The 7,126-nt window shown below is 36.4% G+C and overlaps 1 pseudogene; it reads left to right on the plus strand.

The window, feature by feature from the left end:
- Window positions 1–3,665: 3,665 nt before the first annotated feature.
- LOC101570498 lies at window positions 3,666–5,567 on the plus strand (annotated as a pseudogene).
- Window positions 5,568–7,126: the final 1,559 nt, after the last annotated feature.

The raw sequence follows: 7,126 nt of genomic DNA on the forward strand, positions 1-7,126 counted from the left end.
GTTAGGAGGATTTGATTTTCTTTTTCATTTTTAAGGGGCTCACAACTTGGCTTGCCTTGAATCTTAGCAAACTTTGGACTTGGATTTTTTTAGTAATGATGGAACATTTAAGTCTTTGACAATTTGTACAGGTGAACAAGATGCGTTTTGTATAATGAGATGGACATGAGTCTTTTGAGACCTAGGAGCAGATATGAAGGTTCAGATTTAAAATACCCCCCTCAAAATCTTACATATTTCAGAGATGAGGTTTTTAGAACATGAATGGACTCTGGGACCACTGTACTCTTCACTAGATGAATCCATTGATGAGTTCACGGGGGAACACAATCCTGGGAGACAAGGCCCAGTTGGGGTTGGGTTACTGGAGTGTGCCTTGAGAATGTTTCCTCTGTCTGGCTTCTCCCTTCCCTCCTTGCACTTCCTGGCTGCCTCCAGAGGATCAGCTCTACCCAGCCTTGATTGTGCCTTATAGCTGGCCAATCATAAGCTGAATTGCCTAAAAACTATGAGCCCAAATAAACCTCCCCACCTTTAAGTTGTGGATATTTGTTATTTTGTCCCAGCAAGTGAAAGCGGCTAATGTACATGATGAAAGTCAACATTTCTCATAACTGAAGAGAAGCTGGAAAGCTAATTTGAATGAACTCAGAAGCGGCCAAGACTCTGGAAATGTGATAGAGAGATATAATGAAAATAACCTTGGATTTTTAGGACCTTGATCCCATTACACGTCTGTTACCCCCTCGTTTCTATGTATCCTCCCAAAGACTTTGTGAAATATTTACAAAATATTGCTGTCCTCTTATAAATCAACAAAATGGGGTTAAAGGAAAATTGATGTTTTTGTCCAGCTTGTTTGGCCAGCCACTAACAATGTCAGTTAAGACTCTTGATTCTCTTAGACTTTAAACTTGTAATCCACCAAGTTTCATATATAGAAATTAAATGGTTATTTTCTTCTTTGAAATTTCTTATAATTTTTTGACCAGTTTTGCATGTTCATGCCTGGTAATCTAGACAATGAATATAAAGATAACATTATGCAATGCAACCCATTATTGAATTCCTACTATTTTGTTTAGTGCATTTCTGTATTTTCTTTTTACTATTTTGTATTTTCTTTTTTCTTCCTCATTGTGTGTTTAGTATATCTCTATTTTATATTTTAAAGAGTACAAATTAGAATTGAAACTGAAAAAAATAGAAGTGATTCAGATTTTCACTTAATAAAGTAGTATGAATTTTACAGTATTTGTTTTAATTCATAGTGTTGTCTTCCAACCAGTTATTCATATTACCAGCTATATGCATACAAAATTGGAAGAAGAAAGAAAAAAAAGAGAGAAATGTATAAAAAATAAGAAGACAAAATATGGAAACAATTGAAAAAAGAAGACAAAATTTAAAGAATTAACTGCGTCTTTCCATAGACCAGGAAAAATGCATATTACAGTTGTCCAAACCATCCTGCTTACATACATAAGTAAATCTCTTTTCCCCACTCCTTCTTCTGTTCTTCTCCTCAACTCACTCTTTCCTTTTGAATAAGTTCATTCCTTTTCACTAGTGTCTATTGTAACCTTCAGGTTCAGAAAACATAGAGAACGTACTCTTAAGTGAAACAAATCAGACCCACATATACAAACATCGTATTGTTTCCTTAGTGTGAGAACCTGAAAGGAAAAAATAGAATCTGAAGGGCACTATCTTGTATTATCTTTTAAAAAATAATAAAATTAAGGGCTGGGGAGATAGCTCAGTGGTAAACACCTGCCTGCAAGCACAAGGACCCAAGTTCTATCCCCAGTACTACATGCCTTACCAACCCCAGAGCACCAGGCATGTAGATACCCCTCAGAAACTGGGCATTGTGTTTCACACTGGTAATCCCAGCACTAAGGAGACTCAGACTGGAGGATCCCTCTAAGCCCAAACTGCTTGGGGAGACCCTTTATTAAAAATATAAATTTTAAAAATTAAAGTTAAAATGAAACATTATGTAATTTGGTATATATTTTGTGCTAATATACTTCCAGAATTGAGTTATTTTTTAAATTGGTGCATGTTTGTAATAGATATTAGTTACATTCCTCTCTTCTCTCTTTTCTCTTCCGCTGATTGTATTTTCTCTTCTCCATAAGGTACCCCTTTCTTTGCTCTACAGTTTTGTCTTATTTTACTCTATAATTCACTTACATTTTGGGTTTCTTATGTAAGACAAAATATGCAACACTTAAATGTCTGTGTTGTCTTATTGTTTTTAACTTTTTTCTGTTTGGAAGAAGATACTTTATTAACTGACCAAATCATAAAAACACCATGGGAAATACCTTAGTTTATCCTCCTAATAAGCCTGTTGATCTGGTCTTCCCTATTTCCAGAACCTCCACTTTCCACAAAATGGGTGGCCTTTTTCTTCATTCGACCTCATGGAGATGATAACCTGAATGGCCACAGGAAGTTATTTGCCTTCTGAAGCTTTTTCCAACTGTATAGATTTCATGAATCAGATCCTCCATGCAGATGGTGCCATATTTACCAAGAGCTTGAGCAATCAATGAATTATCTGTCAAGGCCATTCGCTTCTTACTGATTTTGCCATAGCCACGCTTGTATATTAGCTTATTTATTGACTTTAGGTTTGAGTAGCCCCACCCCATTTATGGTTCTACAGTTCTCAGTAGGTCAATTGAAGCTTTATTGAGCTTAACAAAGGGACTACGGAAGATTTGTCAAAGGTGAAGAAGCTACAACACCTGGCAGACCTTTCATCTCACACCATTGAGACCCCTGATCCGGAAGACAAATGCCAGTTTGTGCTTTGCAGGGACATAGAAGTTGCCAGCTTTTCTAGCCATCCTAGCCATTCAGATCTCAGTTCTGTACATCTGTCTGTACTCCTTACAATAGTGCCTGGCTTTTTCATAGATAAGCTTCCTCCTTGCCTTGTGAAGCGTTTTCTGGGCAAACTTCTTTCTTAGGTGCTTTATCTTCCACTCTGTGAAATGTCTCCTCTTTTTCTTAAGGGTTTCTGGCACAGCAGGAGCCTTCTTTTTCTTCTCTTCTACACCCTCCCTGGTTCCAGCCAGAAAAGAGGAGTCCCTGACTTCTCATGGACAAATTAATTTCAATAGATTCAACTGAGTTAATTGATATCTAAAAAAAGTAAAAGTTAAGCAAATATTTTTCATTGAAGACCTATACTAAAATATCTTTGTTAATCTTGAAAATATATACAGGCAAGAAGTCTTAAAATTTAGTAATGTCATAGTTTAAAGAGTTTTGTTGAGAATTACAATATGAAGTCATAATGGAATACGTGAAAGAGTCACTGAGAATCAGTGTATCAGTTTGATATGATGGACTGCAAGATTTGTGGATGGCTAACAACTCTTTAATAGCAATACTTTATCCATATTTATAAAATATTGCATATAAAAAAGAAGACATGAAACTGGAAATACAACATGCAAAATCTTACAGAAGACAGCTATCATTCACATTTGCTTTTTATGATGACAAAATTATTCACATACAAGCATCACATTTCTCTCTCTCCCACATTACAACTGAAAGGAATTTTCCTTTCCCAAGTATATGATCCTCTTATTTTTGAAAAGTTTAAACCCAGGGGTCTCTTGGCTGCATGGGTGCGAGTTGCTATGATGGAATTCAAAGGGGAAAAAAAGCTCAAAGGAGCATGCTTCACAAGAAAAAAGAGAATTTCAGAAAAACAGTGATTCTAGTTCTTCAAAGACATTACCCTAAAAGGTTGTTAAGGAGAGGGAACTTAAGAAGTTTAAGAAAAGTACCACAAAACCTGGGGAAAAGGTGTGAAACAATTCAAGAATAAGCAACAAGAGAACAAAGGGCCAAAGAGCAGATTCCAGAAAACAAATATATTCAACAAACAGAGAAAATTCCAGCCAGATGATAAAAGTGATAACTCAGCATCCAAGAAACAGAAATGGGATGACTTCAAAAAGAAGAAAGAACTAAAGCAGAGCAGGCAGCACAGTAACAAAATGAGCTATGACAGTGTTGTTCGAGCAAAACAGATTTGGGAGACCTTAAGAAGAAAGGATTGCAGCAAAGAAAAAATTGATGAGTGATTTGCAAAAGTTGATTCAAGGGAAAATTAAAACTATTGTATTTGCACATGATTCCACTCATGTGATCCAGTGCTGTATTCAGTATAGTAATGAAGAACAGAGAAAACAGACTTTTGAAGAATTGTGAGATGATTTGGTTGGATTAAGTATAGCCAGATATTCCAGAAATATTGTTAAGAAATTTCTCATGTATGGAAGTAAACCACAGATTGCAGAAATAATCAGAAAGCTACATGAGGAAAATGTTGTGGCCTGTGGAAGCCTCGGCCATTGTGGAATATGCGTACAATGACAAGGCTGTTCTGGAGCACAGGAGCATGCTGACCGAGGAGCTCTGTGAGAACATGCTTCAGCTTTACAAGTCTGCACAACATCGGACTCTGCACAAGGTGTTAGAGGTACAGCCCCAAAATCAGAGCTTATTGTGGATGAAATGAAACAGATTCTAACTCCAATGGCTCAAAAGGAAGCTGAGAGTAAGCACTCATTGGTCCATAAAGTATTCTTGGGCTTTTTACCTATGCAACCCCAAAACTCAGATCAGAACTGATCGAAGCCATCTGTGAGGCAGTGGTGTACCTGGCTTACACTCGTGACAGTGCCTGAGCGGCCATGCAGTGCTTGTGGCATGGCACACCCAAGGACAGAAAAGTAATTGTGAAAACAATGAGGACTTATGTCAAAAAAGTGGCTAATAGCCAATATTTCATTTGGTTTTGCTGGCAGCATTTGATTGTATTGATGATACTAAGCTTGCGAAGCAGATAATCATATCAGAAATTATCAGTTCCTTGGCTAACATAGTAAAAGATAAATATGGAGGGAAAGTCTTGTATTTACTGAGCCTCAGAGACCCTGTGCATACAGTATGAGAGATCGTTAAAGTTCTGCAACAAAGAGATGGAAATACACACAGTAAGAATGATGCAGAGATCTGCAATTGTGAGCTCTTAGAATCTATTTCTCCGAGCTTTATTAAAATACCTAAAAAGAAATACTCAAGAGACGGTGTCAATAAATGGCATGTGTGCTGGTGTGTGACATCCTGGGATCCACCACTGGAAACATCCAGCCTGCCATGAATGCCATTGCCAGCCGGGCAGTCGCAGAACTGCACCCTGGGGGCCAGGATGGAAGGCTTCATGTAGCAGAACATCCTTCAGGACACCTTGTTTTGAACTGGCCAATAGAGCAAGATGAAAAGATGAAAGAAGATGGAAGAGAAGGCTGTTTTGCAAAAAAACCCTCATAAAGCATGTTGGCATGTAGAACCTGAAGTCCTGGGGCAGCATAAATCGGGGTGCTATTATACTTTTCAGCCTTCTACAGAGTACTGACCAAGAAACTGCAAATAAAGTCAAAGCTGAACTGAAAAGCCTGATTCACACATTAGAAAAAAACAAAAATACCAGTAAAGGAATAGAAACTCTACATGAAAAACTGACTGCATAGGTGAAAACAATTAAGAACAAAACAGAATCACTCTTCCCATTCTCCATTCAATTTTCCTCCTACAGAAAAGTGTGAGGGGCCACCTCTCTGGTACTTGGGGAGCTACAATTATAGGAAATTGTCCTGTTTTTTAAATCTAAGAAAAGAAAATTTAAACTCTGTGTTCTCTAGATTGTACATTCCCTGTAAAGCATGTCTCTTAAAATTTCATCATTATCCTACTTGTCATTTTACTTTTATATCTGCTATTCTTTGAATGTGTCTCATAAAATACAGTCATTGTCAGTGTGACAGAATTGAGAAGTGGGAACAGAGAGGCATTATTTGGCCACAGGACTCCTTTATTGTGAGTAATAATCAGCAGCATCACAGAGGAGGAGAAGGAGAAGGAAGAGGAGGAGGAGGAGGAGGAGGAGGAGGTTCTCTCTTCTACATGCTGTCATGGGACGATGCAATGTTCTACCCTTCTGGAGGGCCATGTATCATGATCTTAGGCTCTCAACCAATAGAACTCTGGCAAATAAATTCCTGCTGTTTATTAAGTTACCCAGTCTATGGCATTCTGTCACAGCAGCACATATAGACTAAGGCAATTTCACACAAATAGATCTCAAAGAATTGAATTTTTAAAATGAAATTTGCATAAAGCATAAAATATACATATTATTTAGTGATTTTCTTAGCGTGTAGAGACATATCAATGATTATGCACATTACCGTATCAATTCCTTTTCATTGCTTTAGAGTTACTATATTACATGTCATCAAATTAACATGCAAAGTGACACTGCCAATTACAAGCACTCCTCACAAGAGCATATGGGGATCTATTACTCATCTATTCTCTAAACCTTTAAAGTTAAACTTTGTATAATCAGTATGGTAGGTGTGAAATAGTCCTTTTTATCTTTTTCAAGATGTACTTCCTTGATGACTAAAGAAATTAAAACTTTTAAAAATGGGTTTGTTTCTTCTCCTGTTGAAGATCTTTAAATGTCATTCGTATATTTTTCTAATTAATCATATGAATATTACAGCTAAGTTTTCATTCTATTTGGACCCTGTTTTTGCTCATAATGTCAATTTTTGTCAACACTGCCTCTTAGAGGAGTACATATTTTCTCCATTAGTTTGAAATAATAACTTCTGCCTCATATATACTCTTCAAATATATATATATATCATTTTACTTAGCTTTGTCCCTGCATACTGCATTTATTATAACTTTATAAGAGATCATCATATCAATTGCTGTCTTCTAAACTATGTAACTTGCTTGCTTGTAGTCATACCATAGCTATTCCTGGCCATATGTTTCCTTAAAAATATTGCAATCTGATTATTAAATTCAATAAATAATATTGTAATCTTGATTTGAAAGCATTTATTCTACAGTTATTGGGAGGCTAGATGATAACTTTCATACATCAAAGTTTTATAGCTTTGAATATATTTTATTGAATAGATTTGTACCATTAATGTTTTACAATATTTTACTTTTTTTAGTCTGGAGACCACTTGCCATGTTTATCTCTTCAAGTAAAATGCAAATCAAAACA

Source organism: Octodon degus, unplaced genomic scaffold, assembly GCF_000260255.1.
Source record: "Octodon degus isolate 3935 unplaced genomic scaffold, OctDeg1.0 scaffold00020, whole genome shotgun sequence".
Taxonomy (NCBI): domain Eukaryota; kingdom Metazoa; phylum Chordata; class Mammalia; order Rodentia; family Octodontidae; genus Octodon; species Octodon degus.